We start from the raw sequence: 13,153 nt of genomic DNA, 5'->3' as shown, positions 1-13,153 counted from the left end.
ATCTGGAGTACTGTGTCCAGCTTTGGGCCCCACACTACAAGAAGGAAGTGGAAAAATTGGAAAGAGTTCAGCAGAGGGCAACAAAAATGTTTAGGGAGCTTGAGCACATGATTTATGAGGAGAGGCTGAGGGAACTGGGATTATTTAGTCTGCAGAAGAGAACAATGAGGGGGGATTTGATAGCTGCTTTCAACTACCTGAAAGGGGGTTCCAAAGAGGATGGATCTAGACTGTTCTCAATGGTAGCAGATGACAGAACAAGGAGTAATGGTCTCAAGTTGCAGTGGGGGAGTTTTAGGTTGGATATTAGGAAAAATGTTTTCACTAGGAGGTGGTGAAGCACTGGAATGGGTTCCTTAGGGAGGTGGTGGAATCTCCTTCCTTTGAGGTTTTTAAGGTTGGGCTTGACAAAGCCCTGGCTGGGATGATTTAGTTGGGGTTGGTCCTGCTTTGAGCAGGGGGTTGGACTAAATGACCTCCTGAGATCCCTTCCAACCCTGATATTCTATGATTCTTTGAATCCCATCAACAGCACTGTCACAGTTAAGAAACAGGGTGGGCATTAGATTTTTCCTACAGTGCAACGTATTCATAGAGCTAGAGTTTTGACACGGGGATGGGGGATATTAGGCACTCTGGGATAGGGTTACTTTGACTCAGGTCTGTGCACTGCAATGTGGACGCTAGAGCCCTAGGTTCAAGCACAGGTCAGAAAATCCTTAACTTAGGGTTAAAATGAAGTGTAGATGCTCACACCCAGGGTTCCTTGACATGGGTCAGCTGACTCAAGTCCCACTAACCCTAGACTTGCATTTCTGTGTAGACATAGCCATAGTGTCTTTCTTAATGAGCACCGAGATCTGCTAATGAAAAGTCCTATATTAGAGCTGGGTATTATTATAAAAAACAAACAAGCTGAAAGGGTTGGAAGCAAACCACCAAAGAACAAAACAAAAAAATGTTAACAAAGTGTTCTTTAAAAAAAAAAACTTTGAAATGTCAGTACTGCTGCATTTAGTCATCCCCGGTTGTGGCAGGGGGTCTCACTGTGAATCCAGATAAGTGGTGTGGAAGCTTTCTTAGCCGTATAATTAAAGGGGCAGATGTTTTGAAGATATCTTTTCTCGCAACTGTGTATTGGAAGCTTGAGTTGAACAAAAAACACTTTAAAACACTCAAGCCTTCTTTATATATAATAAAGCAGGACAGAATTTTTTTTAAAGAAACCTTCCCTCCTCCCCCCACGCACAGATAAAGCAGCTCAAGAGGGCAAATGTATTATGATACTTCCCAAAACTTATTTTTGGGCTGTCACACAGCATGAGGAATTTAATCCCCAAATAATATTTTTATAGAACTTTTAAATAACTGAAAACAGGGAGCCCAATTCTCCACTGCCCTGCACCTTGTGTAGCCATTTATACCTGTGCAAAGCGCACCACATCCTCAGCCTTGATATGGCTCATTTGTACCTCTTTGATGGAAGCAGAAGGGCCATAGAGCCATTGTAAGCAGCCTCCTGGGGATATCCACTGTGAGGGGGAATCCTTCGGGAGAGGGACAGGGAAGGCCTATGTAACCAGCCGTACCCACTGCACCTTGTAGACATCAGCGTAGGAGCTTTGTTGGAGGCATAGCTGGGGAAAGAGCATGTGCCTTGTCAGCTGCCTGAATGGACCCTGATGGCTCCACTGCCAGAATGGGCTATTGTAAAACTATCTTCATCTTATCACCATCAGCTGCACTGGATGCTGCTCTTGCACAGCTGAGGATTGAGCCCAGTGAGTGCAAAGGGACTTGCAAAAAGCTCCCAGTTTGGAAATCTCCACTCAGCTTGTATTGAATGTTGCATTGGATTTCCACGGACTGCTCATTTTACAGAGAGATTAATGACAACACAAAGTATAAAGCAGTTTAGAATCAGGCCCATTAGAGTGCTCCCAACAACACATCATCCTGGAATGTTGTGTGGCTAACACAATGCTATTATTGCTGGATGCAGACTGGGGCCGTAGGTATTGCAGCTCTCCAGGTTTGCTGACTACTTAACTCAGTTAGAGAAATAAAATACCCTCTCCCCCAATCTCAAAAATAAAAAGACAAAAAAAAATTATTGGTTGTTTGTATTGCACTGAATATGTGTCTTTAATTTAAAATAGCCCGTAAGATAAACTTCCTGCCTGGAACCCCAGAAAAGTTTCATGGGGTCAGTCAGCTGTTTGGGGATAACATACTGAGCCAGCCTCTCTGCTCTGATCAGCTTTTAGTTATAGAACCTTGATTCTCTGTCCCAGCCCTAGCACAGGGTAGAGCAGCCTGGGGTTGTTCTAACTTGTGCCAGCTGCCACTGGTCCCCAAAGAATGGTGCTGCAGCTGGGGATGCACTCCAGTCACTCCTCATCCCCATCGCTCTATGTCCATGGCACTCTGCACAGATCTGTTGGCTCTACAACCATAGGGGACTCCTCCACATTGGGGTTTTCCTCAGATGGAGAGTTACAGGCTGCCTCTCTTCCCCTTCTTCCAACTGAGTAGTGAAAAGGGAGTGGAGCAGGCAAGAGAATCTAGGCCCTTCTGGGCATTGCTGCTCGGAGTCCCCCTGGTTCCCTGCTGGGATTCGGAACTTGTCATTCCTGCCATCACCCTGTTTCTCCTTCTGCTCCTGCTGCTGCTGCCCTGGAGCAGATTCTTGGAGCAGATTTCCAGGTTTTACAGTAACTTTAGGTCTCTTACCTTTCTCTCTTTCTTCTCCGAGTTTAGCAGCAGAATCTCTGAGATTGATCTGAGTGAAAATGTCTATGGTTACATCTACTGCAGCATCTTCACCATAGAATTCCATCAGGAGGTTCTTAGTATGTATTCTGTTGTCATTCTGCAGCCAACCTTGGGGGATGTTATCTTTCCCCTCAAAGTCAGAGTGTGCAAGTTTGTCTTTAAACCTTTCAAAGTTTTCCCGAGGAAGGTTGTCGAGGGCATTTAAAAGCAGGTCACTGATTCTCGGTTTTTGGTTTTCCGTCTTTGAAAACTCATGGCGATCCGGGGAGGTCCCAGACGATTGGAAAAAGGCAAATATAGTGCCCATATTTAAAATGGGGAAGAAGGAGAACCCAGGGAACTACAGACCGGTCAGTGTCCCTTCAGTACCCAGCAAAATCATGCAGCAGGTCCTCAAGGAATCCATTTTTGAAGCACTTGGAGGAGAGGAAGGTAATCAGGAACAGTCAACATGGATTCACCAAGGGCAAGTCATGCCTGACCAACCCTGATTGCCTTCTATGATGAGAAAACGGCTCTGTGGATTTGGGGAAAGCAGTGGATATGATAAGATCTTGTCTTTAGCAAAGCTTTTGATACAGTCTCCCATGGTATTCTTACCAGCAAGTTAAAGAGGTATGGATTGGATGAATGGACTATAAGGTGGATAGAAAGCTGGCTAGATCTTTGGGATCAATGGGTAGTGATCAATGGCTCGATGTCTAGTTGGCAGCTGATATCAAGCGGAGTGCCCCAGGGATCGGGCCTGGGGTTGGTTTTTTTCATCATCTTTATTAATGATCTGGATGATGGGATGGATTGCCCCCTCAACAAGTTCGCAGATGACACTAAGCTGGGAGGAGAGGTAGATACACTGGAGGGTAGGGATAGGGTCCAGAGTGACCTAGACAAATTGGAGGATTGGGCCAAAAGACATCTGATGAGGTTCAACAAGGACAAGTGCAGAGTTCTGCACGCAGGATGGAAGAATCCCATCTACTTCTACAGTCAGGGGACCAACTGGCTAAGCAGCAGTTCTGCAGAAAAGGACCTGGGGATTACAGTGGGCAAGAAGCTGGATATGAATCAGCAGTGTGCCCTTGTTGCCAAGAAGGCATATTGGGCTGCATTAGTCGGAGCATTGCCAGCAAATCGAGGGAAGTGATTATTCCCCTCTATTCAGCACTGGTGAGGCCACATCTGGGATGCCACAAGTACTCCTTTTCTTTTTGCGAATACAGACACACGAATACAGAACACGGCTGCTACTCTGAAATCTGGAATACTGCATACAGTTTGGGGCCCCCCACTACAGAAGTGATGTGGACAAATTGGAGAGAGTCCAGCAGAGGGCACCAAAAATGATTAGGGGGCTTAGGCACCTGATTTATGAGGAGAGGCTGAGGGGACTGGACTTTTTTAGTCTTCAGAAGAGAAGAGTGAGGGAGGATTTGATAGCAGCCTTCAACTACCTGATGGGCGGTTCCAAAGACGATGGAGCTCAGCTGTTCTTAATGGTGGCAGATGACAGAACAAGGAGCAGTGGTCTCAAGTTGCAGTGAGGGAGGTCTAGTTTGGATATTAGGAAACACTATTTCACTAGGAGGGTGGTGAAGCACTGGACTGGGTTACCTAGGGAGGTGGTGGAATTTCCATCCTTAGAGGTTTTTAAAGCCCGACTTGACAGAGCCCTGGCTGGAGTGATTTAGTTGGTGTTGGCCCTGGTTTGAGCAGGGGATTGGACTAGATGACCTCCTGAGGTCTCTTCCAACCCTAATATTCTATGATTCTATCACCAAGTATCAGGAAACAAAACTTAAAATACAAAGTAAATTGGTGTTAGTAATAATTAATATGGAATAATTGCAATATTTCCCAGATAGAGGAAAGAAATATAACCTTGGGGTTCATAACTCGTTGGGATTTTGCTTCACAAAGGACTCACTGGACTTTGTCTCTCTGTGCCTCAGTTTCCCCATTTGTAAAGTAGGGATAATCATAGTGCTCTAGCACACAGGGGCGTTATGCGGGTTAGTTAATGTCTGTGAAGCCTGTTGAGGGTCTAGGATGAAAAGTGGTATAATAATACTTATCATCCAAATGGATTTGACAACACAGAGATGGGACCCCCTTAATTTAAAATATTTCAGAAAACAACCAAATAAAATCTGGAATTTGTATATTACAGTCCTGGAGTATGAGGATCTGTGTTCTGAGACCTGCTGCTAGCTTTGCATGGCTTCAGGAAGGTTTTGATATCAGAGCAGCAAGGTGAAGGGTAGCAATGGTAACTTCTGATATACTGACTAGCCCATTCTGACAGGTCCCGCAACCTGAATGTATAAACTGCAACATGTTCAGATTAGAAGTAGCCTATCCTCAGAGAATATGTATCTACCGTTAGCTTGACAGCTATTAGAAACAACAGCTGGTAACCCTTAGTTGATTTGTTCGCTCAGTCTTCTCAATGCTCAAACACAGGCGCCCAGAGAATCTAGAAAGAGGTACAGGAAACAATTGGCTCAAAGTTTATTTCTGCAGTAAAGAAAACATAAAACATCTCCAGTTAAAGCTGAATTTAGAGCTTCAGAGCTCTCTGAATTTCTATAGCAGCTCTCATCTTTTTTTCAGCCTTCCTAGTACTAATTACACCCACACATACAAATCTTTTCATCTGTTTTTTATTTTTCCTGGAATCTTGCCTTTTGGACACACCCCTTGGGCTCAGCAGTTTGCACAACTGTTTTCTGCAACTAGTGATGTAACAAACTCCAGCAGAGCAATAAGAAGAATGGTCATAAGGAATCCACTGCATGGTCCCAGAATGGGGGAGCTTCTGCCTGGCGTGACAGCAGGATTCTGATCCTCCCCTGGGGTACGTCAGCACAGCTCTACTGACATCAATGGAGCCACCCACATTTACACCAGCTGAGGATCTGGCCAAGGGACTGTTTGTGTGCTGAAAAGGATGGAGGGGTTAGGAAGAACTCCAGGAGGTCGCCTGTACATGGGTCCCTACATGAGGGGTTTCCAAGGGGCCCTGGATTCGCTTGTATCAAATTTCCTCCTAGAGTGACTAAGATAACTACTGCTGCAGAGACCTCATCTGTTGAGATTGGTGAGGTGGGTGCGATGGCTTCTCTCTCTGCTTGGTCTCCTATTGTGTCCATTAGCCTGTGCTCACAACTCCAGCCCAGACAGACTCCTCAGGACACCTTCTTCAGGAACGGCTCCTATACACGTATACTCCCGTTTATCCAAAATCCTGTTATCTGAACCACCAGATAGCTGAACATCCCTTCTTTGTCCCCCAACCTGAGATACATGCCCTCTGCAGCATGTATCTTGTGCATTTCAAGCTGGGGGAAAAGGAAGCGATTCGGATAACGGGAGGTTCAGGTAACAGAGCAGACACCTTGTGCCTGCAGGAATCAGGGGTCACTGGCTCTGTGGCTGTGCAGGGAGCAGTCTGCAGTCCCGCTGTCCCGAGAGTGAGAGAGAGGGGCCATGCCCCTGCCTCTCAGTTACCAGAACTCCTGATTATCTGAATAATATCTGTGTCCCCCATGCTATTTAAATAATTGGGAGTAAACTGTCATTCATCAAACAAATAGACCCTATGTAAAAAGACAATTATGTTACAAAGTCAAGCAGTCAAAAGTTAGGAAATACCAAAATTAAAGCTGCCCAGGACACCTGAGTTCTGCCCCCTTGAGTGTATGCACCATGATACAGTCTTTCATCACAAACCATTTTTCCACAAGACCCTCCTCATTCTCTGAATGGACAGTGAGTCAATATTTCTTTTCATCCTCCTGATTCAATGTGTGGCCCCAGGTGTTATTCCACACACAACAAGCAACCTCTGCACTGAACGCAAAATTATTATTTTCTCCTTGGGCTTTTCTAGGGTGCTGTCACCTTACTAAGTAATTAAAAATCACGGATGAATTTATCTACACAACATCTCTGTGAGGGGTTATTGTTACCCCCATTTTACAGTGGAAAAACTGAGGCACAGAAATTAAGGTGAAATTTTCAAAAGCATCCACTCATTTTGGGAGCTCAACTTGGGTTACCTGGGCCCTGATCTTCTAGAGTATTTACCATGGTAAAGCACATTATATGTTCAAACCATGGCTCCAATTGACTTCAGTTGCTGTCATGGATGCTCAGCACTTCTGCAAATCCTGCCCCAGGTGTCTCTCATGTCAGCCACCCAGAAAATGAGAAACACACAATTAGTGGCCAGTTGTGAACACTTTGGTTTAAGTGACTTGTCCAGCATCACCTGGACATTCTGTGGCAGAGGCAGGGATAGAATCCAGTTCTCTGGAGCACCATCCACCTACTTTTACTATGACACCATCAGGGGGAGGGATAGCTCATTGGTTTGAGCATTGGCCTGCTAAACCCAGGGTTGTGAGCTCAATCCTTGAGGGGGCCATTTAGGAATCTAGGGCAAAAATTGGGGATTGGTCCTGCTTTGAGCAGGGGGTTGGACTAGATGACCTCCTGAGGTCCCTTCCAACCCTGATATTCTATGATTCTTTTCTCTTCCTGAAGTCCCCTGCCTCATCCACTACACACCATTCGACTTCTGTAACAAATGAGATAGGGGTTCTACAGGCAACAGCTTCTTTCACGACACAGACCTGATTTGTTCCCAGAGCAAGTCTATGCTATGCACTGAATGAGGCATGGTCTTGTGAAAAAAACAAACAGTGTGTAATCATATAACTTAAGGCAGTATAATAATAATAATAATAATAATGCATATGCACAAGGGGCTGAATTAAGATTGCACAGACAACCTTCATTTTGGCATTTCTTAACTTTTGAGTGCTTGATTTTACAACCTTAATGTTCTTTTAAAATAGGGTTGAGTTTTTAAAAAATATTTATAAGTTCAGTTCAAATGGCAGGCAAATAAACCACCAGAAAAGAGAATCTACATTTCCAGAATGAAAGAGTAATAATCAACTATTTAGGCAGCATATCTTAGATTTGGACATGATGCATGAGCACTAAGATCTCTGTCAGATGTGTGTGACTCCAACCAAATTGTTGTAAACATTCAGGGCCATGTTCTGCCATTTCTACTCATGTTGATTTCAGTGGGACTACTTGTGGATAAGGTGACTCCAGGTGACTAAGGAGTCGGGGGAGAGGAGGGGCGCGAATCCAGCCCTAACAAATTAAACCAAGTTTTGGTGAACAATAATTCATGAACAAACCTCGAAAAACTTCCACTACATTTAGAGACAAACAAAAGTAAATAAAGTTGGACAGATCACTGAAAAGCCTCTCACAGAAAATGTGACAAATGCTCAGCTAAATAAAAATTATCCCCATGCACCTAATTACACCCATCTACCAGCTACAGACTTGGGGGCACAGGATCAGAAACACAATCAATTTTTTTTACCTGTAACCAGCTGTAGGTGCAATTTTGTGGGGGCAAATCATTGTAGCCACAATAGGTGTCAGGCCTTGAGCCTGCAAAGGGACAGATGGGCCCACACTTACTCACACCCAAAGTCCTTCATGTCTTGGTTGCAGGGTTCCTTGAGCCCTGACATAAGGAGAAAAGTTCTCAGCCCCTGGGTGCACCCTAGTTGGTGCCTAAGCCCTCCTTCTGCTCCAGGTTCCAGCTCTGAGATTATGTTATGGAGCAGCGGCTCCTCCTCAAACTCCAAATTGTTCTGCTTTACGGGGCCCAGGCTATTTCAAACTTCTCTCACAGTGCTACAGTCTCACATCACACTTTGAGAATACAGTCATCTAGATATGGGAAAATGGTGATACCTTGTTTGTGGAGGAAGGCCGTGACCACTGCAAGTACCTTGGAAAAAACTCCCGGAGATGTGGATAGCACGAAGGGTAGTACTTTGTACTGGTACTGACTGTGGCCAACAATGAATGGTAGGAAACATCTGTGAGCAGGGTGTACTGCAATATGAAAGTATACATCCTGTAGGTTGAGGTCCAAGAACAAATCCCCCTGTTCCAGTACTGGGATGGTGGTGGATAGGGTGACCATCTTGAACCATTGTAGTTTGACAAACTTGTTGAGATTGTAAAGGTCTAGGATGTGGCGTCAAGCACCAGACTACTTTTGTATCAGGAACTATTGGGAGTAGAAACTACGTCCTCTGTGCTGTGGAGAGACCAGTTCTATGGCTCCCAGTTGTAGAAGATGTCTCATCTCCCATTCCAGGATGGCCTAGTGAGGGGGTCCCTGAAGAGGGATGTGGAAGGGGTTTGGCAGGATGGTATAGCTAGGAAGGGGATGGAGTAACCTTCCTTTCCTATTTCCAGGACCCATCTGTCCGAGGTAATGAGCATCCAAGATGATAAAAATGGAGTGAGGCGGTTGCCAAACTGTTGGTGTGTAGATGGCGTTACAGATGGTTGGGGCAACTGGAGCAGGCAGAAGGTTCTCCAGACCTCAACCAAACCTTCAAAATTGCTGCTTATTAGAGGGTGTTTGAGACAGTGCCCCTCATGCAGGTGATTGTCTGCGCCTTTTAGGAGGCCAGTGACGACGGCATTGGTTGTCAAACTGCCACTGTGGATAGTATGGCTCAGGGTGAGATTGTGGAAGGAGCTGGTATTTTCCCAATCTCCGTTTTGGCAGGGGTGTGTAAATGCCAAGGGACTTTAGAGTGACTGGGGAGTCTTTCATTGAGTGTAAGGAGTTGTCTGCTCGCTCAGAAAAGAGATTTTTGTCCCTTGAACAGCAGATCCTCGATCGTATTTTGCACCTCCTTAGTTAATCCTGAAAGGTTCAACCGTGGTAGCAATGGATCGGGCAGCTGTGTCAGTTGAGTCCAGGGAGGCTGCAGGGCAGTGTGAGCTATTAAGTGACCTTCCAAAATGAGGGACAGGAATTGTTCCATTTTTGCCTCTGGCAGATCCTGGCAAAGTCCCTCTAGCTTAGAATAATTTCTATAATTGTATTTGGCCGTAAGGGCCTCATAGTTGGAAGTTTGAAATTGGAGGGTAGAAGACTAATTGGATTTTCTGCCCAGGAGATCTAAACATTTCCAATCTCAGTCAGGATGGCTGGTTCGGGATTGATATTGACGGCCCTTCACCTGCACTGCATTCACTACGAGAGAATTCAGGGCAGGATGTGAAAATAAAAACTCCCCATTTTTTGCAGGTACATAATATTTCCTATCCACCTGTTTGAATGTAGCAGGGGATACAGGCTGGAGTCTGCCAAAGAAGGTCTGCAGGTTCAGGTAGCACACTGTTAATAGGTAGGGCAATTTTTGTTCTTGAGGAGGTATGAAGAATGTCAATCAATTTGTGTTGTTCTTTGACCTCAAGTTGTATGTTTAGGGAATCAGCCACTCTACGAAATAACTCCTGAAAGTGACGAAAATCATCAGCCGCTGTGGGAGGTGGTGGCAAGATGGCTTCATCAGGTGAAGATGAAGAAAAATGGAGGACCAGAGGTACCTCCTCATCCTGCTCTCCTTCCACTTCCTCCTCCAGTGCTGGTATTTGCACTGTCTGTGGCTCTTGAGGTCGAGAGATTATCGAGGAGGGGATGGATGGAGGTCGGTGTGTTTGCAGCGGTGGGAAATAACCAAATTGTGCCCTATACGTGGCCCAGCGTCCCAATATGACCAATTAGGGGGAAAGGGAATATATGGTTTCATCCATGGGGGCCCCTGAAAAGGCTGGATACCCTGAACTGCAGCAGGGAAAGGCTGTAAGTCGATGTCAATTGCCCTGATGTCGACATCACGAGGGAAAGGAGGTGCCAACCCTGTGGGAGAGTGTGAAGAGTGTCTTGATCGTGAAGTGGGTCAGACTTGGGATAGCTCCTGGCTGAAGAGTGGAGAATCCAGAGTGTCAGGTATAGTGATGTCAGACGGATGTGTGAATTCCTGTGGGTAAGATCTCGTCAATACAGGTGTGAAATACAGTGCTGAGGTGTGATATGGAAAAGAGTCAGCAGATGGCGCCAGAGAGCTTTTTGGAGCCAGATTTAGTTGGCGTTTGAAAGGGTGCAATGGCTTTTTCAGTGCCGTGGTTTTGTGTGAATAGGGCTTTGGTGCACCGGTCAGCGTTGGGGCCGAGGGCTTCACTAGAGCCAGCTGTTTTGCCGGTGCCGGTGTCAGTGCCAATGACTTTCTTGGTGCCAGAAACGGTCCTGGAGCGGCAAAGAAGTAGAGGACCTGTTTTGGTCGCCAACAACAGAAGTGATGCCGATGGCTGTTTCTCCCTATTTCCTTCCTTAGACTGACTCTGAGGAACAGAGGGAGTCAGTCTGGAGCAGATCTGTGCCCCTTGTCAGAAGCTGTTGAAGCCACAGCCAAGTCGGGGATGGCATTCTTGTTGTTTGTGCCTTAGAAACCGAGGAAGGGGCCAGTCCCTTCTTACCCTCAGCCCTATCAGAGGATGTTTCTCTCCTGCTGGGGCAAGGGGAGTGAGGGTCAGTAGACAACATCGCCAAGCGTGAGGATCCGTCTGGTGAGGAAAAGATGCTGGGGCTGGCCCCTAAGGCCCCCCGCCATGCTCCATTCTGGCTGGGGCTGGGGCTTGGGCTGACCTCCCAAGCCCTGCCGCCTGACACCTCGCATCACCATTGCCCACACACGTTCCTCCACGCCCCACTAGGGGGGTGCACCGGACTTTTTTGGTAAACTGGGCATTTGTTCGTTTGCTCTTGCCAACTGACCAGTTGGCAAGAGCAAATGGGATAAATGCCCGTTTTTGTCAAAAAAGTCAGGATGGCTAAAAAGGAAACTGTCCCAGCCAAACTATGCCAGCTCAGCCTGGCAGACACCATCATCTTCCAGCAGGGCCGGTGAGTGTGGCCAGGGGGCAGGGTGTGAGTAAGTGGGTCACTGGAGGTGGCGGGGTGGGCTGCTGGCTAGTGGGGAGTCTCTTGGGAAGCAGTGGGGGAGGTCTGTGTGTTGGGATGCTGAGCAGTGGGGGGGTCTGATGGGGTGATGTGTAGTTGTGGTGGTGGGCTGTGGGGAAGTGCACTGGGCAGTAGTGGTGTGGCTGTGGGGGGGGGGGGTGCTGGGCAGAGGTGGTGGTGTGCAGGCTGCTGTGCATTTGTGGTAGAGGGTCTGTGTAGGTGGCTGCTGGGCATAGCAGATCCACGGGACACTGGGCATAGGGAGTCGGGGGCTGTGTGGCAAGGGGAAGGGGTGTGCTGGCAGCATAGGGCTGGATGGGCCAGTGTGCATCTGGCAACTGCCGCTTTGTATACAGTGCCCTTGCACTGGGCTGGGTGGAGCGGGCCGGTCCCACCATGCCATGCCCCATTGCCCCTGGCTGGCCCCTTGCTTCAGGGACCAACCTCCCCACGCCATGCTCCTTTGCCCCCATGGGGGCCCACAAACATGTTTGGCGCTGGGCCCACACAAGGTTAATCTGGCCCTGCGTAGACCTCACACCAAAGACAACACTGGCAGCCAATTCTATAGTAAACTAACTACAGATTTATTAACTCAGAAAAGAAATGACAGAGTTATATACAGGTTATTTACAAGCAAGCAGGCATATATACACAGATGAGCTACCAGTCAACCACCAGATTAACAAAATTGTAGAGATTTGTTAATTCAAAATGTCCTTCAGGACAAACCCAGAGATCTACGGGTCTCTGTTTCAGTCTTAATATCTCTGGCCCTGTCAGAGTCCAAAAAGCAAAGAAAGAGGTTGGTTTTAATTTGTGAGGCATTTTTATACCTTCATGTCTCAGAAATCAAGCTGATAGCAACAGTTCACAGGCAAGTCTCCTCTTCCTGGTGGGGGAGGGGAAGGAGGAATGCACTTTAAAGTCTTTGATCTTTGATCTCACACAATGGTCTGTTATTTGCAGTACATAAGGCCTTTCCCTTGTTTGATGAGTTACATAGTTCTAGCCCATGAAAGCTTATGCCCAAATAAATTTGTAAGTCTATAATGTGCCACAAGGACTCCTTATAGTCACAGAGGTTTCCAAAGCAAAAGTTTGCTAAGACTTTAGGACATGGGGTATAGTTGAGTGAGAACTATCCATGCAACATCCTACTAGCTTTTCAGGTAGTGTAAACGCTGAACACGTTCATATAATCTTCAGATCTACTTTTACAATACTAACACGCATGAGAGCTAGCCTGGTTTCCAGCTATGAATTTGTCAATGCTCAGGTGACGCTTTCAACCTTAGGGCGAGCTGGCATTTGGTCTACCAACATCACACCACAATCTTAGACAAACAGAGAGCTGGTGTTTCTTTATGCAATTTTGGAATTAAAAAGGAAAGAAAGTAGAGATATTCCAGCCACAGATTAAGAGTCCTCTAAATTCCTTGAAAAGGAAAGCATACCAAGCCACATTGCTGCTGTATGAGACTCACGGCAATACTAATGACTGTTTCAACTAAT

The 13,153-nt window shown here is 46.4% G+C and overlaps 2 pseudogenes; one reads left to right on the top strand and one right to left on the bottom strand.

The window, feature by feature from the left end:
• Positions 1-3,135, bottom strand: part of LOC119856959 — a 35,078-nt pseudogene extending 31,943 nt beyond the window's left edge.
• The window catches only part of LOC119856962, a 180,975-nt pseudogene that overhangs the window by 42,141 nt on the left and 125,681 nt on the right, over positions 1-13,153 (top strand).

This window comes from Dermochelys coriacea, chromosome 6, assembly GCF_009764565.3.
Source record: "Dermochelys coriacea isolate rDerCor1 chromosome 6, rDerCor1.pri.v4, whole genome shotgun sequence".
Classification (NCBI taxonomy): Eukaryota; Metazoa; Chordata; order Testudines; family Dermochelyidae; genus Dermochelys; species Dermochelys coriacea.
The sequence above is the reverse complement of the archived record's forward strand: the minus strand, read 5'-3'. Positions and strand labels throughout refer to the sequence as shown.